The 25,272-nt window shown below is 34.8% G+C and overlaps 1 pseudogene; it reads right to left on the bottom strand.

Moving 5' to 3' along the window:
- LOC149573315 (salicylic acid-binding protein 2-like) overlaps window positions 1-25,050 on the bottom strand; it is a 59,528-nt pseudogene extending 34,478 nt beyond the window's left edge.
- Window positions 25,051-25,272: the final 222 nt, after the last annotated feature.

Genomic DNA, 25,272 nt, shown 5'->3' on the forward strand with positions numbered 1-25,272 from the left:
ATCTCTTTTTATTATAGAATACCTAATAATCTTCATCCTAAAGATATATCTCACTTCTCTTTCTCTCCACCTCTCTTTGCTTCATATCTCCCCTCTCCTCCTTCAATTCTCCACCATCTCACCATATATTCACACTTATTATAATATAAACCCCCTCATCTCCCTATATACTCCCACTCATCTCCCTTTCTATCTTTCTCCTCATTCCTTCCTTTAGGTCCATAACTATCTTACTCTCTCTATTGCTCTCTATTTCCCTCCTATAATTACTCTATTCTATTCTCTTTCCCTCCTTCTCACACCATCTCATCCATAAAATATTATCCTCCATGTCAACCTCACCCTCTAATTTTCTTCTCTATCTCACATATACTACACAAAATTATCATAGATTTTCTATAGAAAGCATCTATAATCTTCGTGGTTCTAGATACCACATAAGATATTTTTAATAGATAAATCTATAGGATTTAAAAAAAATAAAATGATGGACTCCATGTGTACTAAGAAGAAAGTTATTAGAGGTGGTTTGGAGAGTCCTCTATTCCAATAAAATGCCATGGATTCATAAGGGTAATCCAACCTACAAGATACCTTCATCTAACAAGTACTTAAAAATATTGATTAATTATTAAATATATTTGACATAATTGATTTTTTTTTACTTTTAATATTGTTATTAGAAATATTTAGTTTTTTTCAGCCAAATCATTGATAAATTGATGATACTTAATGGATATGCATATAAATATTATTGAGAGTTTTAAAAAATATTTAAAATTTATAGTGAATAGATCAGTTGGGATTTTTTTGAAACTAATATGTTGAGTAAATGGTGATATAAATTTTATATTAGGCCTACATATTATTTTCATAGTTGATTCTAGAGCATGATTCAAGAGGAAAAGTTGTAGATCTAAAAGTTTTTCCTTTATGCAATAACCAATATATGTATGCACTTTAAATGAATTACTATCATGTTACATATAGTTTAGGTTTATCTAATGCTTATATCTCTTCTAATTTAATTTCTCTTTCTTTTGAATTGAATTTCAAATTTTATAAAATTTAATATAAAAAAATTAGGACTTCAACATTATTATTTCATATAATTAAATTAATGATTTAAGATGTAAATATTTATAATATAAAAAATATGAATCATAAAATAGTAATAACATTAATGATAAAATTGTAAAATGGAGAGGTTGAAGGAAAAGCTAATGATTCTATTCCTGATCTCCAAGCTGAACCCCGGGACCTCCAGGTTGTAGTGGAAGCACTGGAAGGAGAAGGGAAAGAGACAACTGAGGACAAAACCAACCCTTCCAAAATGAAGGAAACCAAGGATAATCTCGAAGAGGCAAGTGTTATGGAGTCTCAAATCCTTGAGAGTTCTGAGGAGGTTGATTTGAACCTTTCCTCTATCCTAGACTCTATGGAGGAACAAATGGAAGGGGAACCATTATCTCAAAACTCCACACACCCGGTTAGTAGGGAACCCCCTATAATAGTGAATAGAATCTTAGAATGGTTGTCTGCTTCAACATCGAAACAACTGGCCAGGTTAGATGCTTTATTTGATTTATGTAAAGAAGAAGAAGAGCCACCCTGGACAGAAGTCAGAAGAAGAAAGAAGAAGAATAGACGGGACCCCTCTCCTACCTCTCCTACTTCAACTAGAAGCAAGGCCAAGGCAGATCTTGGTCATAAAACCAACCCGGTGGGAAGGAAAAATAAGAATGAAATTAGGAAGGAGGAAGCAAGAAGAAACATCATGGATGGAATGCAGTGCACCATCCAAGAAGCCTACCCATCAATTAAAGCGTGAAGATCCTCTCATGGAATATTCATGGACTCAATGGAATCCACAAGCAAGAAGTTGTAAGGAATATGATAAGGGATCAAAGGCTTGATATATTTCTTATTCAGGAAATTAAAATAAAGAAAGAAAATATGGAAAATATTAGATTCAACAACAACATGAATGGAATTGCCTCAAACTTAGAAGGTGCATCTGGAGGGCTGCTGCTATTATTCAATAATAGACATTTCAATATTGTGCCTGAGTATAATGAGGATAAAATCCTCTTCTATAGAGTTCAACATTTGAAAACTAATGATTTCTGGTTTTTAGTGAACATTTATGCTCCCAACAACAAGAGAGATAGAAAAAATTGCTGGGTCAAAGTTGGAAAGTTGGTGCAAGCCAGTGATATTAAGAAAGGCATTATCCTGGGAGACTTCAACTCTCTACTAGAGGACAATGAGAATATGGGAGGATTGCCCCCAGATTGGGAAAGTAAGCAAGATCTTTCCAATTTCATTAATGACTTAGCCCTAATGGATTTGGAGCTCTCAGGGGGTACCTTTACCTAGTCTAACAAGAGAGCTGGTCAGGACTGCATTCAGGTAAGATTGGACAGAGCTTTAATCTCCCTGGATTGGTTGCACTCTTTTAGCTATCGATTATCTCTACTTCCTAGAGTTGGTTCTGACCACTCCCCCATTTCTCTTTCGATGTTCCCTCTTGAGCCCAGGAGAAATTTCCCTTTTAGGTTCAATAAAATGTGGACTACTCACCCTAACCTATTGGAAAATGTCAAAAGATGGTGGGGGATTGGTGTTGATGGCTCAGCCATGTTCAGAGTCACCAAAAAGCTCAAAAATGTGAAGAGGATGGTTAAAATTTGGAACAAGTATGATTTTGGCCATATTTTCCATGACAAGGAGGAGTTGTCAGACAATCTATCTATTATCCAAGATAGTATATAGAAGGAAGGATATAATGAGAGTAACAAGGAGACTGAGTTGTTGATCTTGTCTGATCATCATAACATCATCAACAGGGAGGAAAAATTTTGGAGGAAAAAATCTCAAATCTCATGGCTTAAGGATGGAGATAAAAACATGAAGTTCTTTCATCTCTCCACCCTAAAACATAGGGCTAACAACAGGATCTCTGGAATCAGGAAGGGGTAGGTGTTGTTGTCTGAAGATCCAGACATCTTGACTGAAGCAGTCTCCTTCTTCTCTTCTTTTCTCTCCGAGGGACCCCTACTTTCCAAGGTGGACAAGGAGGATATCATCTCTTGTATTCCTCAGATTATTCAACCCCACCATAATAAACTTCTCTATGATATTCCTAATGCTTTGGAAGTTAGAGAGGCCCTTTTCTCCCTACTTGGTGACAATTCACCTAGTCTGGATGGGTTTCCAACCTTTTTCTTCCAAATGTACTAGCCGGTGGTTATGGGGGATGTGGTTAAGGTAGTTCAGGAGTTCTTCAAAGCTAGAAGTATTCTTAAGGAGATTAATTCTACCCTCGTGGTTCTCACCCCTAAATCCCCAGGGGCTGACTCTTTCAACAAGTTCAGGCCCATCAATTTGTGCAACTCTTTCTACAAGATCATCTCTAATGTTCTCACTTCTAGAATGCTTAAAATCCTGCATCTGATCATTTTGCAACAACAATTGAGTTTTGTTCCTGGGAGACAAATCTTGGACTCAGTGCTGATGGTTCATGAGGTTATTCATTCTTTAGAAGCTTCCAAGCAAGAAGGTGTGTTGCTCAAACTGGATCTTTCAAAAGCCTATGATCGGGTGGACTAGTCCTTTCTTGGGAAGGTCCTTCAGGCCTTTGGTTTTGACAATAAAGTGTGTAAACTCATTTCTCAATTGGTGTCTACCTCCTCTCTTGCTATTCTGATTAATGGAGCCCCCTCTGATTTCTTTAAACCTTCTAGAGGTCTCAGGCAAGGAGACCCCCTATCACCTATCCTCTTCATTATTTTAGCTGAATGCATTAGGAGGCTTATTGAACGTAAAAATTATGATGGAAGTCTTAAAGGGATTAAGCCTTGTTTTAGAAATATCCCCTTCACTCACCAACAATTTGTGGATGACACTATAATGGGGGGGGAAGCTTCTGTGAAAGAAGCTAAGACTATGAAAGAGGTTCTTGATACTTACTCCAGAGGGACTAGTCAGCTGATTAACTGGAACAAAAGCTCAACCTTCTTTGTTAACACCCCTGAAGTCAGACAAAGGAAAATTTCTAGAATCCTTGTTTTTGGGGTGGGCTCTCTCCCTTCATCCTATCTAGGGCTCCCCTTGGGCTCCTCTCCCCTTGACTCTTTCTGGAATGATATTCTAGACAGATTTAACAAGAAGATGGTTGGATGGAAAGGTGCCTCTCTCAGCCAGGCTGGGAAATGTTTACTGGTAAAATCCACTCTTCAAAACCTTCCCACTTATGCTCTAAGCCTTTTTGGAATTCCTGTGAAATTTGCAGAGAAAATAGAGAAAATCCAAAGAGACTTTCTATGGACCGGACTTGAAGGAAAGAAAAGGTACCCTCTTGTTGCCTGGTAGAAGGTCTGCCTCCCCAAGAGGTATGGTGGTCTAGGCATCATAAAGCTTACCCATCTCAATAAGGTGCTTCTTGCAAAAAAAATTTGGTGAATCTTCAATAACACTGGTGAATGGAGAGACATTCTGGAAAATAAATACCTTAGAAGACCCTCTCTTCATTTTACTTTATTCAATGAGGACATCCCTAAAGGGTCAACTATTTGGAATGGAATCCTGAAGGCTAGGGACTTGGCTAAGGCAAGGGTCTCTTGGAAACTAGGCAATGGGGAGGATATTCAGTTTTAGTCTGACAGGTGGTTATGTCAAGACCCACTTTCTAGCAACCCAATTTTTGAGAGATGGGTGCAAGAATGCACAGAACTATATGGGTTTAAAGTAAGCAATTATAGGGTTGGTCAGGAATGGAGAGATCTTTCCCTCATTTTTGAGGACTTGAAACCAATAATGACTATGCTTAATGCTTTGATCCCTAGTAATAATAAGGATGAGCTAGTCTAGAGGGATAATCCCAATGGAAGTTATTCTGTTGCTTCTGGCTACAGCTCTCTCTGGGGTTTAAAGGAGAAACCCCCTTGGGAAGATGCTTGGCTCACAGGCCTCACTCCTAAGATCAACATATTTTATTGGCTGGCCCTTCAAAAGAAAATCCTAACACAAGATAATCTCATGAAGAGATGCCATGTTATGCCCAGTAGATGCCTGCTCTATAAAAACCAGTCTGAGTCAGGAAATCATATCTTCATTCAATGTGACTTTGCTAGGTAGGTGTGGAATTCTCTTAATCAGGAAATGGAGATTCTCTAGTGTGGGCCAGATAATCTTATTGACTTTTTCAGTCATTGGAAAAGCCTCTATAAAATTGCAGGCTGGCAGGATAATTATGCCTAGTTTTTGCCTCACTTCTGCTAGAGCATCTGGAAGGAAAGGAAAAATAGAATTTTTAGGGACAGAGAGGATCCGACAATAATTTTGGGAAGGAAGATTTTGAAAAACATAAAAGAAAACCTTCAAGTGATGAAGGAGGAAGAAATTGATATAGAGGACAAGAAGACGGTTAAAGAAAAAGACAGGGATCCCAAAAGACAGGATGCCAGATGGATTCTACTTCCGAAAGGATGGTCAAAGCCAACTTTGATGGTGCTTCTAATGACAACCCTGGCCCCTCTAGAAGTGGTGGAATTATAAGAAACAATTTTGGGGAGGGGATTGTAGTTTTTGCTCTCCCGCTTGGAACCTAGACCAACCATTTGATTGAAGCCATAGCTGCGTGCAGTGTGGTAAAGCTTCCTTTTGAAGCTGGCATTTCCAAACTTTGGCTTAAAAGGGACTCCAAAAAAATAATTAACAATATTAATGGTATCTCCCCTCCCTCGTGGTCGATTGCAAATATAATTGATGAGACACATGCAACCCTCACAAAATTTGAGAAGGTCCACGTCACTCATGCATTTAGAGAGGCAAACCCAATTGCTGACTGGTTCACTAATAAAGGGGTGGAAGCAGACAAAGAGATGATCTGGCATTCCAAAAAAGATATTTTGATGGAGGCTAACTAACTAATCGAGCTGGAGAAAATCCACAAAATTATAGGTCAATCTAACTATAATCATGTTTAATAAAGAAAGAATGGATGTTGGTACAAGCCATAATAAGTTTCTTGGTTTTTGTAATCTCAAGGGATTTTCTCCATCTTGTCGACACATTTGGAGGATCATTATCATTTTCACTTGCTATTGTATCAAAGAGGCGAATGATGACGAACCCAATAATAGAAACAGAGCCAAAATCTTGGCTAGAAAAAATTGCAAAGATTGGGGCTCATGAGAATTGTTGAAGAAAAAATGGACATCATGACTGGAGAACAGAGCAGAAAGGAGCCAACGGGTGAAGTGGAGAAGTGGAAGAATATGGGAAAAGTTTGGAAAAAACTGGAAAAGGGTAGGGTTGCAAATTTTTTTGAGAGACTCCATGGTTTTGACCCTAAGGTCACCAACAACATGGTGAACTCATGGAACAATGCCAAGGTCAAGGTGAATGGGGTTTCTTTCCAAATCATAGAGGAGGTGGTTGTGGAGGTCACTCATATCTCTATGGAGGGTTTCAAATTGTATAGGGACAAGAAACTTTTGTCCAATGCAGTCAAGGAGTTCGTGAAAAATTTTGCAGAGATGAACAAGCTGGAAAAGAAAGAGTCTTTCTATGTGATGGAGACTATAAAGAAGTTTTGGAGGTATTTTTTATTTGCCCTCGTTGATTATGTTACCTTGGACCCTAGGTTTGATCAGGTCAGAACTAACCATTTTGTGATTTTAAATCATTTTTGCCATAAGAAAAGAATTTCCATTCCCTTTTACCTTCTCACTTCTATGAACAAGGAAATCTCTAGTTTCAAGAAGAAAGCCATTGTTAACCCTACTTTGCATGAGGGATTATTGCTCCTCATCCATGAGCATTTCAAAGCTTATTCTATATGCAAAAACCCTCCTCAAGTTGAGAATGTTGACAAAGGTAGCTCCATCTTTTCTTCTGACTCTGATGACATTAAGACCATTAGCTTGGAGTAGGAGACTGTTTCGTCAAGAAAGAAGAAAAAGGTCAAGCTAGGAAACTGTCCATGGCTACAACTCCCAGCAAGAAAAGCCCTGGGGATCACGACCAAGCCCAAGAAAAAGAGGGTTATGTTGAGGAGGAGGAGGAAATGGATACGAAAGATTCTGACAAAGTGTCAGAGGAGGAGTTGGAAGAGGAGAAACCTGGGAAAAAATAGAAGATGGAGTTAGTGAGAGTTGAGGAGACTAGAAATTAGAGGAGGGATGGTATTCCTCTTCCCCTCTCCCCTGTCCAATCTTAGCCTCCTTCGGAGGAGAAAGAGAATGTCATCACTGGTGAGAATGAGGGGGAAGTGCAGGTCAAAAATAGGATAAAGGCCTAGAAAAATTTCAATGTGAGGACTGCTACTATGGGGATTTTTAGGGAAGTTATGAACCCTCAGATCCTAGTGGAAAACCTGGAGCATCCTAGGCTCAATGAGCTCATAGACCTAGCTATCCTGACCATCTCAGACAATGCAAGGGAGACTAGAATGAACCTTTTGAATAATACCCATAGTAGTATGATTGACAACTTTAGATCAATCAAATGGCTCTTCCATGAGCTGGAGGAAGTAAGAGAAAGGGTATCCTAGATGGAAAGTATTAAGAATAAGACAGGTAATGATAGCTAGGAGGACCAGGATAACAGAGAAAGCTTAAATGAAAGGAGATTAAGAAATCTTGAAAACTACAACCATAACCTAGCAAGTCAGATGATTTCTCTCCTAAGTTTGATGAATGACAACATCCAATCCCTTGCTGGTAAACTTAAGGATAGGGGCTTGCTGGTGGAGGAGGGAGGACAGAACAGGGATAAGGGTAGGTCGGATGATGACAAGGCCACAATTAATACGTTCACCAGTATGGATCAGGGCATGGAGAAGGTCCAGGATCAAATGGCAAAGGAGCAACAAAAGATAGTCGAGGCAACTTAGACTATGCAGGAAATGGAGAAGATAACTAAAGACTAGTTTTCTTATCTTTTGTCTTTTCGTCTTCCTGGCTTTTGGCTTTTGGACAGGCTTTCTGTAGTCTATTTTAGTTTGTTTGTTTTCTAACCTTTCTAAGAGCCTTTGTTTTGGGTTGGGCCTTCGAGCTTTTTTCAGCTATTGGACCTCTATTTTGGCTGGGCTTCTTTGGCTTATTATCAGCCTTGTTTTTGTAAAACTTATGGGTTTCAGGATCCCTTAAAACCTGTTTATCTTATCAAAAACATTAATGATCAAGAATGATATATTCACATAGTTTTTCAATTTTTTAAATTTTAATAGTAATTCATATAGTGACTGTAATTTTTCAATCAAATTTTAAATTTTATAAAATTTAATAAAAATATTTACGATTTCAAAAGCATATTTTCATACAAGAGCTCTTGAAGAGCTTGTGTCCCTTACTTTGAGAAAGTAACATTGAAATTTTATACTTATTTTTTATTAATAGATTAGAATTAATTATCAATTTAACAATTAAATTTAGATTTAAATTGTGATTTTAAAAAAAATAATAATATATACCATCATTACATTTATCATTAATGTACAATTTAAATATAATTATAATATTTTATAATATAAATTCACCTCACAAAAAATATAAAAAATAACTTTTTTTAAGACTTTAAATAACATATTATTTTATTTTCAAAGTAGTAATAATTTAAAACATCTTATATCCCTGTTGTAAGAAAATTGGAAGATTAAATTATTGCTTAATGCATATGTAAGATTGACTCAATAAGCCTTTCTTGCCTATTTATTAGCAATTAAAAATAGATTTTAAAAATTTAGACAAGAAGGAAACATGTCACATTGTCATTTTTGAGTTGTGTTGGGAAGTGACCATTGATTTAGGCAAAGTGAAATATGACATCACTTACAAAATATGCCATTTGAATATTCTTGAAGTATTCTGTGAAGTATTAAATGCATCTTTATCTATAATATTTTTGTTTTCTTTTTTCAATAGGAAACAATGTATCCCTAGGAAATTGGTCTATGACCAATAAGAAAAAAGAAAATTGGATAGTTAAAATTGAATTAAAAAAATTATGCATACAAACTTTAGTTTTAATATTTTATTTTTGTATAAAAATTAATGTTGGGGTCTAATGAAAATATTAGTTCCCTGCCTTATATAAGGGACAGACTAATAATTAAATTTATTAATTAAGAAATAAATAATTATAATATGAAATATATGAATCATAAATTTTAATAACATTACAATGATTGAGAAATGATGTTTTGACATAGTTTTTCATATTTTTATATTAATAGTAATGCATACACTAACTATAATAATAAATAAACCTACTTCTAATCATAACACTAAACTTATCTCAAATTCTAATGAGAATTTTGAATATAATGATCATTCACATCTTTCAATACGTTGTGAATTGAAGCATGCTTAGCATTAAGTCAACTATAACAAAAAAAAATTAAATGTAAAACCTAAAAAATTAATTCAAACCCCAAACCAAATTAAACCTTAATGATCACACTAAATTATTTTAAAACCTAGCTATCTTTAAAATCTAAGAAAATCAAATCTTAAATGTTAACAAGTTAAATTATACTTATAATACTAAAATATAGAAAAGGTGGGTAGAGGTAATTTTACTAAACAAAATGTTTTGTTCACATTTTTCTATAGTTTCTTACCATAAGTAGCCTAAGGAGCCATATATAGTAGAGAATTGAATTCCAGACATCATTTTAATTAAAAATGTGCAACTTTTTATCTCATTTATATTAGGCTTTTCTTATTTCTTTTTGTAATTTGTTGTCCTCATTCTTGATCCTTTAATTTAATCACTACTATGAAACTAATTAATTTCAAGTGGGGGCTCTTTTCAAATGACTATTTGATCCACAAGCTTTATTTGCACATAATTTAAGCAATAAGATCATCGCAATATGATGTTCGTACTGCCTACCCCTAGTTTTCTTTTCATATTTTATTGCCAAATTCTTTTAGGCTAGTTTTATGGTTATGTTTTATGATTAGTGGTAGTTGGTTACCATATTTGATTTGATGTTATCTCATACTCAGTTTATATATTTGATGAGTTGTTTAATACTTAGTTATTTCATGTGTTCATGATTATTCTTTTGATGGTGATATATGCATGTTCTTATAGTGATTTTAATTAGTTCACGATGATAGTTAGATGAATGATTTATATGCAACTTTCTATGGTTACTTACCCCATACTTGTGTATGGTGTAGTTGTATGTTTTACTTTATGTTTGACAGTTTTGATATTGTTGAGGGAGGGAGTCATAGTCACCTACTAGTCAGGATCTACACGATACACCACTCCTCGCCATTGCATGTTCAATTTAGATTATATGCGTATATACATGTTCAAATTTTATATAGATTGTAGGTATTGGGAATCAAATTCCTTGAGTTGCCAGGATGAGCGTGCCTTATCGTAATATCTAACTGGTAAAAGAGGGGAGATAATTCTTGAGTCCAAAAGCTAAATTTAAGCCAATTGTCCTAGAAAGTAGTACAAGTATCTATGTTCTACCCTTCTGAATTTGTCAAGTGATGTGAACATGTCATTTCCACCCTCGAGTTTGGTCTAGTACTCTGTTCTTTAAATTGGGTTTTTGTATTAATCTTATGGTTTTTTGTGATTTCAATTATAATAAAATAAAATTAAAAGATAGTTTAATGAAAATTTTATAAAGAAAAATCAATATTTAATTATATTTAATTAATTGAGAAATTAATTAAATAAAGAAGTTAAGTTTAAAAGATTTAATTAAAGTTCTAATTTTGGCATAATTATATTTATTTAATTTAATAATAATTTATTTAGTAGTTTCATTTTTATAATAAACTCTAAATAATATTATTAGTTAAATTAATAAATATTTTATTAAAGATGTCTTTTGATTTAATAAGAGAGAGAAATAATTAATTTAATAAAATTTATTTTAATTAGATTGCAAAAGGTTTCGTGTGATTGCAAAACTGAAACCCTAATTAGGGAAAGCTATTTATTGAGAAATTAGAGCTCATTTCTCCACACATAGGTTTGGAGGAGCCAATTTCTGAAAAGAGGGTTTCAAAAGAAAGGGAATTTTTCTTGTGAGTTTTGTGCATTTGATTGTTTCACATCATCTCCAAGTAGTATATTGTTGAAGTTTTGCATAGTAATTCTTCTTTTGAAATCTCCGCTTTCTCTGTGATTGTGGATATGTATTTAGAATTTAATTGGGTTGAAACCCTTGTTTGTGGGTTTATTGTTCTTCATTTCAAAAACATCTATAAATGAATTAAAAATTGGAAACCCTTGTTTGAGAATCTTGTATTCAAAATTAGATTGTTTAGAAAATATAGAATTTGGAATAGGTTTTGGAAAGGAGTACTCAAATCTAGTTAATCAATTTTGATAGTTTTATAATTATTTACCTAGTAGATCTTTTATTAAATTAAATATAAAATATGTATAAATATATTAACATCATAGCAATTATATATTACTATTGTAATAATAATTTAAAAAAAAAAAAAAAAAAATTGAAACCGTGTTGTATGTTTTCTTGGATTCCGGATTGGGGGTTTTTCTTAAATTTTTTTTCTTTAAATTTAATTTGGGCGAGTGGGGGCCACCCCCACCCCCTTTCCTTTTTACTCATCACACTCATTGTAGTTGACTGCAATGGCAACCAAGGCTTTCATGCAGTCCTTGACTATTATGGCAACCGAGGCTGCCAATGCAGTCAAGTTGTGCACAGGCCTAGGGCTGTGTAGTAGCCAACCCATAGTTTGGGGTTTTGTTTTTATAGTATTTTTGTTATTTTTTAAAAAATTACTTATTATGTTATTATTATTATTATAGATTTTAATTATTATTTATAATAAAAATTATTTTTTATTATTGTTTTTTGGCAAAAGTAGATGAGCCACTAGAAATATATAAATATATATATTTAAAATAAAACTTGTTCAAGATCTCAATTGGGAAAGAACTAGAAAGAAAACCCAACATCGTCACAATATATACAAATAGCTAACATCAATATATACAACCTTATTATATCGATGAACAAAAATGAACAAAACTCATCTCATCCAAAATTTGAAATTTGTCAAATTTTACATTTTCATCATAGAACAGGCATGGTGACCTCGAATTCAATCAAGATTTTCAACAATTTATATGACATGCCTGAAGTATGGAAAATAGCCCAAAAGAAAATAGAAAGAAACTTCTATGCTATCTTTCTGCCATATTTTCGCTTGAAGCGTCCATACTAGGAGTGGATACCCGACTAGGATTGATAGGGAAGCCCCATCCAAGATTTGAACATGTTATAGGAGCAAACCCCCATCTCAAGCTCAGGCCCTTAGTAGTAGCATTTGAAATGCCAATGGAAATTCTAGTGGAAAATGGCACACCCCAAACATTTTCTTTGGTGACATCCAAGTGAGGTAGCCAAGTAGTTTCTTGTGAAACATGGTGGACAAAACCATGAGCATTAAGAGCTAAAGTCGACTAGCCTCCTAGTTCACTAACTGACTGAGTTGGGGGAGCCAAAGGTGTCTTCACAAATTTTTCTCATGCTTTAGACACTAGGATACCCAAAATATCAATCAGAGAAAATCCCATTTTCTTCACCTCCTCTGTCAGCTGATAACCCAGAGCACGTGTCGTGAATTAGGTTCTTAGTTAGGAATTGAGGATTATGCTTTTTAAAGGATTTTTGTAGTGCTTCAAATGTCATCATAGCCTCATGGTTCTTCATAAGTAGGGTTCTTGAGAATATTCTGCCTACTAGGGCATTTCCAGACCACAAATCATAGCTTTGCATTGCCCTTTTCAACTTGTTATCAATCTAGTATTCTGGTTAGACCACCTTGGTAGCAATAATTTTCAATCTTGACATTGACTGTAGGAGATCCATGGCATTAGACATAAATATGGAAACCAAAGTTGAAGGAAATAACACATTTCTTGTGGATATAGAAAAGAGACCCTCCCCAATTATTGTTTGAATTGCTCAGCAAATGTTGTAGGAGTGGACAATGAACATAGTGTCTTGGACTGCATTGTCTAGAGGGTGATAAATTGCATCTTCCTACTGCCAATTGAAGTTTGATTCTAATTTTTTAAGGAAGAATGCAGCTATGAAATTGGTGATAGAAATCACATTTCATGCACAATTCTTACGGGAGTGACATTTTGGAGGCAATTTAGATGGCAAGAACAAAAAAACAAAAAGATGAAGACATAAGAAGAGGTCCATTTATTAAATCAGAATCCAATTGCAATTTGTGTAGGGAAAAGTACAAAGCTGACACCCCCAAAATTTATGAATAAGCAAATTGATCTACTACCATATGTATCTAAATTTAGTCTTTCCATGTGCAAAGTACCACATGTCCAAATTGAGGTGAAATTGTACTTCAAATGATGTCAGCCAACAAGATTCTGCTCAATGAGGGAGATTTAGCATGATTTTACCATAATCTCACACATGATAGTCTGATTAATAAAGACACCATTTAATGTTTGGTACCCAATTTGAATAATGCTCAGTGACCAATGAGTGATGTCAGACTACCCGTGAGTGCTTAGTTATAACTATGGTCAAGTAGCTTGACATGAGTCATTTCTTTCTTAGCTTGGCAATCACACATGCAACTCAGTCATGATACCTATGAGTACTTAATGATAACAATAGCCGAGTAGCTCAGTATGTGTATCTTCCTTCTATGACTTGGCATATGTGAACCACACAACACATGAAACACACTCAACACCTGTAGTCAGTGGCTAACTCAACATTACTCAACATGAGTCTCTTCCTTTTGTGACTTACCATGTGTAGACCACTTGGTACATGAAACACACTTAGCACCAATAGTTAGTGGCTTGCTCGGCTTTACTCGACACACAAGGCATTCTGGCTTGCCCATCTTGAGTTGCAGCTTAACATGAATAAATCACTTAGCACATGTAACACACTCGATACCTAGAAACATTGGCTTGCTTAGTCTAAAGATCACTCGACACATATAACACACTCGACACCTAAATTCATTAGCTAGTATGGCACATGTGGCATTTTGGCTTACATGGCATCAATGTGACTCAGCATGTATAAATTACTCGACACATGTAACACACTTGACACTTGGAGTGACTAGTTTAATTAGCATCAGCTGTGACTCAGTATGTATAAATTTCTTAGCACATGTAGTACATGTAGCATGTTCAACCCCTAGAGTCGCTCAACACCTATAGGGAATTCTGGCTCAGCACCTATAAGAAATTCTGGTTCTACACCTGAAGTCACTCAACACCAATAACAAATTCTGGCTCCATGCATACATTGTACTCAACTTCTATAGGTCATTAGCCATTAGCTCTTGCAAGTCCTTATAATGCTCCATTACTCAACACATGTAGCATGCTCAACACCTAAATTCAGTCAACACCTGTAAGGAATTCTGGCTTGGCACCTTTAAGAAATTTTGGCTTGGCATCTGAAGTCACTCGGTACTAATAAGAAATTCTATCTTCGTGCATACATTGTACTCGACAACTATAGGTCATTATCCATTAGCTCCTAAAAGTCCTTATGATGCTCCATGAATGCAAAAGGATTTAGTGTAAAAGTTGTAATCCCATTACAACCTAAGTTGGAGAGATAATCCACCATTCTATTACCCTCTCTATATGTATGTGAAATTTTGACTTCTTGAAATTGATCAATGATATTCCAAATTTGTTGGAGCACATATTTAAGTTTCCAAGATGATGATTGTCTCTTAGTATAGGCTAAGATTATAACTTGAGAGTCACCTTCAATCTACACCTGATGGAAGTTCCCTATCTTTGCTAGAATTAGTCTTGAGAGCAATGACTGAGCCTTGACCATATTGTTAGTTCCTATCTAGACAGGGGTACCATTGTAATTTTTATGACATTACCAATGGAGTCTCTAATGCAAGCACCCAAGCCTAATTGTCTTGGATTACCTCTAGAAGCTCCATCAAAGTTGAGTTTGACAAAGCCAAGCATAGGTGGTTGCCATTTGACTATAGATCTATCTATAGGAGTATACAGCTTTGAAGAAGTGCCAATTCCAAGTGGAATAAAAATTGATTTCCATTCTCAAATGATACTTCCATCCCAGTGAGTGATAGCTGGGTTAAATTTGCATCTAATAACACTTGCATTAATAACTTTTGAGATCAATTTTTCAATGATTTGGAACACTTTCTCTAAGGATGATACTTCTTTTCTAAAAATCCTCTTGTTTCTTTTCCACCATATAGCACAAATTAGTAATCCAGGTGTACATTTCTAGATTCCTACAAAGAGGGCATTGGAGTAAAGAATTGGCCAAGCCTAAAATATGTCCCAAATATTATTTTGTAATGGGGTATAAAAATTTAATTTTTTAATCCAACATTGGTATGCAAATTGGCAACTTACAAACAAGTGGTCAATTGATTCATCTTCCTCACCACACAAAACACACTTGAAAGGAGGGACAATATTCATCCTAGCCAATCTATCACTTATAGATTGTATTTATGGCTTGGTTATGGGTTGTCTTTGCCCATTGATCTTTCATTATTGATGCATATTCAGATTGGTGGCTTGGATTTGGGTTGTCTATTCCCTAAGTCACATGATTTTATCTTCATGTAGAAGGGATGAGATGTTGTTACCAGGGACAGTCATGGTGGAGGATTGTGGTTGACTATGCTGACAGGTTGGACACTTTGAGAGATAGATGCTTGGTTTATGGATGTGATCATGGTGTCATGGATTTTGGCATGACATGATTGGATATACAGGTACATCCTTGATGTTCATTAGCTTAGATTTTTTGATATAGTTATGGTGGTATATCTTCTTGGTTGAGGATCATGGTTATCTGATTTCTTTTGAGGAGCTCATGATGTGCACTTTGAGTTCTTTGATGGTTTAATGCCTTGGTTGATTCTCATGGTTAGAGGATGGGTTTCATCATGATGTCATGGACAACTTGGATACACGGTTTAGTGGGAGTTTTGTTGGCATTGATATATTTATTGAGTGTTTGCAGATGTTGGAGGTTTGTCTTAGATCCTATTGCTACAGAAGCGTGTTTGACATTTGCATGGTGCACTTGTTATCTTCATGGTGTGTGAAGATGGTTAGATCTTGAGAATTCATGGAGTTCTTGGTTATCTTCATGGTATGTGGAGATGGTTCTTCCTAGTATGTGGAGATGGTTTTCTTCATGGTGTGTGGAGATGGTTGCATCTTGAGGACTCACAGGGTTCTTGGCAAAGGTGTGGTTTATGCTTTTATTTGGCATGTTATCCTTGGTATGAGGATGGTTTCATTATTATGTCATGGTATACTCTTGATACGCGTTTAGAGTTGTGACATGTTATGGTGTGTTCATATGGAACATGTTATCTCTTTTTTTTAGTTGAGATGGTAAGATCATGTTGTCATGTTTATGTTCCTGAGGCCATGGTTGGAACTTTGGAATTGATCTTGATTTAGTTTCTTGGTATTGAGTACACTGATCATAAGCTAGATACTTCATGATATTGCTATGTTGCATTTGGAGTTGGCATGGATTGATTGGTTATAGGTTCTCATGGATACTTAGAGATGGTGGTGACGCTGATTTCTCTTGGATTAGAGAAGTATTTGTTGGGATGGTTGATGGTTTCAGCAGGAAGTCCGAGGGGCAATCACCTGATATGGACTTGAGAGGAGATTGTTCTTAGATGAGTCTTGGTTGGAGACTTGGGTATCTTGATGAGCATTCTCATTCCCCACTCTTGGTCTACTCGGCAGTTTGCTACTTGAGAGGTATAGCCCATTGTTTTCTCTCAGTTGCATTATATTTATGCTTGTCTTTCATGGATATGGATCTTGAGCTATGGTGCATGAGTTAGTTCTAGAGGGTTCATTTGAGAGATGGTTTAGCATTGGTTATCTCCATGTGCATATGGTGTTATGCTGGTTGAGTTTGGGAGATGGTTTTATATTGGGCATATTCCTTGGATTAGGAATGGTTATTCCTTGGTTTAGGAATGGTTTTATTGAGTTTGATCTTCTTGTGAGAGGCTTACATCCATGATGAGTTATATGGTATGGTTTGGGTGTTGTTGAGGCTTCTTGTTGGGGTTTTATGGAGGAGATCATACTTTCACAGTTTACATCTAGAGGTGTGTGTAGAAGAACATGATACAGGTTATGATTTGCATGGTTTCTCTGGTCTTGGTTATCTTCTTGGATGTTCAATTTTGCCTACATTTAATTTGAGATTGGTTGGAGATTGTGATCACTGGTTTGTGCTCATGTATGTCATGTGAGAGATGACATGGTTATTTCTTTATCTCTTTCCTTTGTTGGTTGTGGAGAATTTGGGAGACTATTGGAGACTTGTTATGAGAGTTGTTCTTGCAGGATATTGGATTGTGTATTGTTGATGTCCTTAATACTACATGGATTCACTTATTTGAGATGTGTTGAGTGGATTGGTTATAGTTTTGACATTATCTTTTGCAGTGGGAGCTTCTTGGTATATATGTGGCAGGTATTTCTCTTGAGGCTTGTGAGTGCAGGTTGTAGATTGGATATGTCAGTGATATGAGATTCACTTGTTATACCTTTGAGGTATGGATAGTTGGATGGGTTTGGCACTTTGTTGTGGGTGCTATTTCAGCTATGGATATTTTGACAACTACAGATACATGTGATTACCTTTGGATCAGGTTTTTTGTGCTCGAAATTTTTAGTTGGTACAGGATTTTATGATCTTCTAATGCGACAGGTTGGGTGGTTTTCTCTTTGGATGGCTTCTATGTATGTCCAGTGGGAGTGGTATAATAGGAGGTGAGATCATTCATGTTCGAGATGCTGGATACTTTGATTTTGTTGCGAGTACCAGGATGGAGCACTTGGTGTATTTTGATGCATGATGGTGGATGTGCTAGGAGGGATTGTTCCCTTGTTCATTTATGTGGCTACGGATTGACCCTATGCAATGTATACAACAAGTGGGAGATTGTTGAGATAATGGGTGTTGCACACATTGCATAATATTGTTATTTTATTATTTTATTTTATTATGTAATGTTGTGCCTAGATGGACGTGCAACATGTAAAGATTCCCATAGAATATTCTTGATGAGTTGTATTGTAACATTGTGAAAATATTTCATGTAATTATTTAATATTGGAGAAAAGAATTAAATTCCCAATATTAAATGTGGGGTCAGTGGGTTAGGTAGCACATGGTTTTAGCACATGGTTTATGTAATACCACTTAGTGGTTTTGTGGGACTTGCTACTATATAATCAGCCACAAGAGTAGTTGTTGTAGAGAGAGAAAGAGTGACAAGGAGAAGATAAAAGGCAAGAGTCGAGCGAGACAAGGCTTGACAGGTTAGCCAAGGGAGCATTTGTGAAGGTTGAAAGCATGGCATGGGATGTGTGGATTCATGATTGTTCACGTAGTTTGCTCGGTTGTGGCTATGGCCATGAAGGCTTCCATGGTTGTATGGCAATGGTATTTTTGCTGAATAATACATGGTGATGGATGCTTTTGGAGGCTAGGTTTTTTCCCTCAATGAGGGTTTCCCAAGGTATATCTTGTGTCACATTTTGTGGGTATGTTATCTATTCTCTTGCATGTGGATTTTCATTCCGTGTTTATTTCAGATCTATTATGGGTTATGTGGAAATGGTTATATTCTTTGTTACCATGTTTCCTTACATATTCCAATATTTAAATTCTTTGAGTAGTACATCTAGGTCACTATTTTCTTGATTCATAATATTAAATAGTTCTTCCTAAGCAATACAAAATATGATATTGTTAGCAATTGTAGAAGCAATTTGATCTCTAATTTGAAGGGTTTTCCAATCAACATAATGGTTTTTGACAGGATCCTTAGCTTTGAAGCAAACTAATGACATATCTAAAGGTGGGTGGGTCTTATCCAGATCCAAATGATGCCAAGAAGAATTTAATGCCAGTAGATCATGAGAATTTTTCTATTTAGCTAGCAAAACTTGTATATATGGTAAGACTGGCTATAAAAGTGTAGATAGTTTAGATGTAGTAGAAGGATCCAAGCTCTGATTATCTACTGAAGTGTAGGCACACTGAAAAAAGGCCATAGGGAGCTTATCATGGACTGTATCTAAAGGGGCATTATAGGCACATATATTGGGATCAATGCTATAATATGGACATACTTCTTGAACCTCATTAGTTGAATCTTGACATTGAGTGTTGAAGTAACCCAATTTATCTTGAAAATTTTGAATTGTTTGATCTTTCTAAATTATGATTGATTGGTCCCATGAACCCCATTGAGAATTTATAACCAAATAAGAGGGAAGAGGTTGTCACATATCTAGCAATAGACAAAGTCTAGCATCCAAATGTGGTTGATCATATGGAATGAGATCATGTAATAGTAAAATTCCCAATTTGTTTGTAAGAATTTCAGTGATCTAAGGATCCTTATACTCTAGAGTTAAAGAGAGGAAGGATATCCAATGTGGTAGAAAAGAAATTTGGAGAGATTTTGGTTTGAAATTTGAATCAAAATTAAAGTATATAAACTAGAACCACAACAAAACCAACCTTTCTGTTTATGTACCAAATCTCTAGTAGCTTTTGATTCAAAAATGGCTATGAAACATTTTGATTCAAAGTCAATATAGAAGATATCCCTTAACTTTGGTCAAGACGCATGAGCCCAATCTTTAATAGTAAAAAATAAGAGGGAATTAGATGAAAAATTACCAATTAAAGCATTTTTCCAAAGTAGCCCAACAAAGTTTTGTAGCATATGGCTAGGGAGTGTGATCAACCTAACGTTAGCATGTGTAACTTTTGAGATGGATTTGGCCATCACTTGATTCTTTCTCCATATTTTTTGTTTCTTGGTTGGTATGAAGGGGGCCCTAGGAGGATCTTGTATATCTTTATGGGGTGGTTCAGCAGGGGGTTCCTGACTCGAGTCCTTATCCTAGGTAGAATCTAGCTAGGAATGAAATGTTGGTTCTAAAGGAAACCCTTGACAAATATCAAAGATCGACTATTTGTGATTAGACCCATTCTTTTGGTTTTGCTTTGATTGCTTCTTAGCCATGTGCCCATTTTGAGACAACTGGAACTGAGCTCACATTTTTGCCTCCTTCGAGGGTTTGATCTTGGATCTGCTTGGTGCCGATTGAATTGGGATTCAATTTGAAATTTTCTTGTTCTTGGAGCCGTCTAGTGCCGATTGTTGTTGGAGTCATTTTGAGGCCTGCAATGAGGTTTCTCCTTTTTCAAAGCTTGATCCATGCCCAAAATATAGTTTATCCCCAAATTCTTGTTGATGGGCATTATGAAGAGGATTCACAAAAAAAGGTTTATCTAGCTGGACCACCACTTTCCCTTAGAATATTGATTTTTCACCTGAGAATAAGTGGGTTTCCCAGAAATGGCAATGTTGGAACTAAAGAGAATCATGCTCCTATGTAGTCGGCTGAACAACAAGATTTGAAGAAAAAATGCTAGAGAAGGCATCAAGATATGAAACCCTAGGTTGGTTTTGACTGTTAAATCCTGGTTGAGGACCTAGACCTATTTGCATGCCTGAAAATTCATCTATGTAGGCACTACCTATGCCTAAGACTTTCTCTCCTATACTTGCACTTGCAACTATACGTGCCATAATCTCGATGTTATTTATTATTATTAAATTATTAGTTATTAATTATTATTATTAATAAATTGACAAATATTATTGATTGATAATTTAATAATTATTTTTATTAATAATTTAATAATTATTTTTAACTTATAACAATACATAATTATAGAAGTTTAGTTGTATAGTGTCTTTTTAAAAGAAAATATGCATGTTTTAAAGTTATCATTGGAAATTGTAATTCTACTATTTTGAGAGAATTTCTTTTATCTTTATATGATTCAATTTGGTTATATGGTTCATAATATACGTACATAATTTTATACTAGGGAAGTTTTATGTCTTTCAAAGATTCAAAAACCTTAGTAATTATGATACCTTGGAAATGAAAACTGAAATCCTGTTTGTATATGAAACCTTTGTGTTTTGAAAACCAAATTAACTATGAAAATAGTTGTTAAAATTTTGATGAGATGTATGGTGTATTTCATGTTGGAGTTTGAGTTTTACTTAGTGTGTTGATCAGTTTTGGATATTTACTAGAGGCTTGAGGATTTTATTGTGTGATGATGTTATGGTTATATTTTGGTCATGGTCTTTTATACCCGACCATGGTGATGTGTCATGTATTTTCTATGATGAGTTTGATCAAATTTTTGTAATGCTTTTCAGTTGCTTGTGTACAACTAAGGTGAATGGTGTAACTTTTTTGGTGTAACCTTTGAGTTTTAATTAGTTATCTTTTGGCACTTTCTAGTTGGCTTGTATAGGACTATGGTGCATATTGTGTTTTATCTATAGGTTCTTTCTAGTTTCTTGTAAAGGGCTGAGGTGAAAATTATGATTTTATGAGTTGTACTTTTATGAGCCTAGGGTAGGTAATCTATGTGTATGTTGGGAAGTGGCTTGCAATGGAGTTCAAAGCCCTAAAGAGGCTACTCAATAACCCATTGTAAGTTGTTTTAATAAGTGATGATATTTCATTAAATGAGGGTAAAATGCATTAATAAGAGTCAGTGTTTTTCCTCAACACTAATACTTTATAGGTCAATTTTTGACCTTTTATTTCAACCAAGCCCTTAATTGGCTTGTTGAATATTTTTTATAAAAAAAATTTATGCCCAAGTTGGTCAAAATTTTGAACAAATTAGGTATTCCCAATATGGTTGAAATTTTGACCAAATTGGGTTCATAATAAAAAAAAGGAATAAAAGCATCATCACTTGTTTATTTGGTTAGAGGAGGTTAGATGTGGTCTATGTGTGTGGGAGCCATTTGAGGTAAGAGCTTGTAGCATTTTGCATTGATCCATTTTCATTTAGGTTTTTTTTCTAGATTTTCTCAACAAATACTTCAAATCATTTTTTCTTGTTTTAATGCACAACTATGATAGTCATGTCTTTGGAGTTTTAATCACTAAACATAATGAGGTTTGCCTTAATATATATTGTAGATACTTGAGTCTCTATATAACTTTGTATTGATTCTGGTAATGATCTACCCTTGTTGTGTACTTTATATTGATGTTATGATAAGGAAGGAAGATTGGAGGACATTTTTGTTAATATTTTCAAATTATTAGAATAGGTTAATCGAACTCAAAAATTAATACAAGTTTTTAGCAAACATCAATATAGTATACTATGAATTGTGAGTTTTGTTTTCAACTTTTGAAGGTTTGTGATTGCCTACTTTATCAAGGAGGACCAAAATTAGAAAATGATAATGTTTTAAAATACTTCATGCTATATCATTTATGTAAGTGACATAATCAAAAGATTTCAATTACTGCAAGTGTAAATAGAGGAACAAGTGAATATTGTAATTCCCTAACTTTTTTTGAACATTACTTTCTTTTTTAATTACCTTAGTTGGGCGATTTTGGTACAATATTTGCCTTGAGAAAGTGGCCCTACCAATCTTCAATGATATTGGGAGACCATTCTCTCCCATTATAAATTATGTCTCCCCATGATTCAATTCTTACTTCGGGCTCATTTATCATATCAATGGAAGAACTCCATGATTGCCCTTCTTTCTACTTAAGTTGTGGAGAAAATGGAATGGATAAGCTTATGCGAATTGAAGTCAGATTAATTTTTTTTATAAATGCATATAAAGAATGAATTTTAGAAGGAAAGTAGAACATCAATTTTCTTTTATATTTTTAATTAATGTTAGGGGATTTCATAAATATGATTTAAAACTTAAATTATTTAAATTTAATTGTATAGGATAAAATATAGATGATGAATAATAATGCACATGAAAAAGACCCTAAACCCATATTTTACACATACATATAAATTCTTATGATATGGGATGTAAATGTAGGAGACTAATATTGAAATAAAGAAATAAAAGGTACTTAGCTCTAAAAAAGAATTGACTAAAAACCCTATCAAACGATCTCAAAAATTGACAATTTTTGTGTTCCTTGACCAACATAGTGTGGCACAATCTTATCTCAAGGCACAATTGTGCCCCCCAAAAATTTGACCTTAACCTAAACTACTCAAAAAAAATAAAAATGTTTGTAGATCTTGAAAGTTTGACAAAAAGGGTATCCAAATCTAGACTATAATTTGTTGTTCCAAACTGTATCTGCAAGAAAAATGTTTTTGTTTATTTGATGGGGGGTTTTCCTTAAGCAGACCCTAGTTCAGGATCAACCTTGAAATGTAATTGAAACTTCAATAAGAATAAACAAAGTAAATGGAACTATTCGCTTTGCTTATATTGAAATCCTTATGGAGGATTCAAATCCTTAAATCCACAAGTATGGATGCTATAAATGAATGTAGTTCTTGATAGAATGTCAGATGTCTCAAATAAATGGCATTAGATCTTCAACACTAATCTTGAATTGATCTTGGATTAGGAAGAGGCTTGAATGGAAATGAATGAATCTTCAACTAGAGGGCCCATTGGAGCTTGATTCCTTCAATGGCCACTAATGGATCTCCTTTATAAATTGAATGCTTGAAGATGGATGCGTTCTTGAACTTGATCATGAAAGAGTATAACTTTGTCTTATCTCCTTATGCCTTGTTAAGTCTTCTTGAGCATTAGATAAAATGAGAGTAGGAGGCTTCCTTATATAGAGATCTAGAGAAGAAACTCTAGAGAAGGCCAACATGGGAGCATTAAATATCAATTAACCTTAACACCTATAAATGGACCTAGATGAAATGAAATTTAAGAGTTTACCATTTCAAAGACCAAAATAGTCGATCTGAGAGCGGGAAAATAATTCTTTTTGAAACCCAACATAAAAAAAACATGGAACCTTAAGATTTGAACTTGGGGTTAGGGATGAGATCAACCCTACCTTAGGTTAGGGTTTAAGTTGTCTTTGACCTAGGTTAGGGTCAAGAACTTTACCAAAAATCTCATCCTTGATCTTGAGGTCATCCTTGAACTAAAAGTCAAGAATCTCAAGATTTTAGTCCAGAATGCCAAAAAAGTGCATAAAGAAATGGAAAATGGGGCAAAATAGGGGAAAAATCTAGATGCAAGACAAAGACCCATTCAATGTGCTTGACATGACCCCAAACCACTTATTTGGAGGCTAAACTAGTCCTAAATGGAAGGGCTTCCATTTTCTGAGAATAGAGATCTTTTTAAAGGTGCTTATTGCATCTTAGCACAACCAAAAAATTGATCTAGCTTTGTACATATTATAGAATCCAAATAATAAAACAATAAAACTCACTGAACCCATTCTAATGACTTACCCCAAGATCTTGAACAAAAAATAATGAAGAATAGGAGAAATAATCATCCATAGCTTTTATTTTAGCATTCATTTTTTCAAGATTGGTCAACATCCTCACTTGCTGACCTCTCATGTCAAGTAATTTCTATATTGTTTCAACACAATGTTCTTGCTTCTGAGATAAAAATTCTTGAGGTGTATTTTCCTATAGAACATTAATTTTTTTGAACAATTCACTGAGAGGCATAAATGTTGTCACAAATATAGAAACTTTGATCTTCTCTGGGAATTTCTGCACTATTGATCTCAAAGTCATGCCTCCAACACTGTGACCCACCAATATTACCTGCACCAAAAAAATTAAAACTAGATGAAATTAAAATAGATAATTTATTGAGGGGAAAAAAGAAGAAGTGGTGTAGAGATCATACTTTTTGGTGGGGAGGAAGAGAGTTGGACAACTCAATAATTGGTTGATTTATGTCAAACCATGTTTGAATTTGATGGACATCCATTGGATGAATTCCATAGAAGGAAATATCTATTATAGTGGCATCATGGCCTACCTTTTTTTAGGAGAGGAAGAAGTTTGTACCAACACCAAGCTCCATGACATCTTCCAAGAACTGACACAAAGTGTGCATTTTCCCCTACTATTTCCTTTGGCTCCATCATTGATTTTATTCAATGAATTGACTCTTTCACAAGAGTTAATTATAAGAAAAGGAAGAAAAAATACCATAGATATATGACATCATGTCATGTCATGTCAATAGAAGAAAAAAATGCAACACATCCATTTCACAAGTAAGTCAAAGAAAGTAGAAAGTAAAGGTTATTTTCATTAGAACTTGATTGAAAACAATGACCACTAACATGTATCATCATTTTTGA

This window comes from Cupressus sempervirens, chromosome 2 (assembly GCF_028749045.1).
Source record: "Cupressus sempervirens isolate cs-2001-9-10 chromosome 2, ASM2874904v1, whole genome shotgun sequence".
Classification (NCBI taxonomy): domain Eukaryota; kingdom Viridiplantae; phylum Streptophyta; class Pinopsida; order Cupressales; family Cupressaceae; genus Cupressus; species Cupressus sempervirens.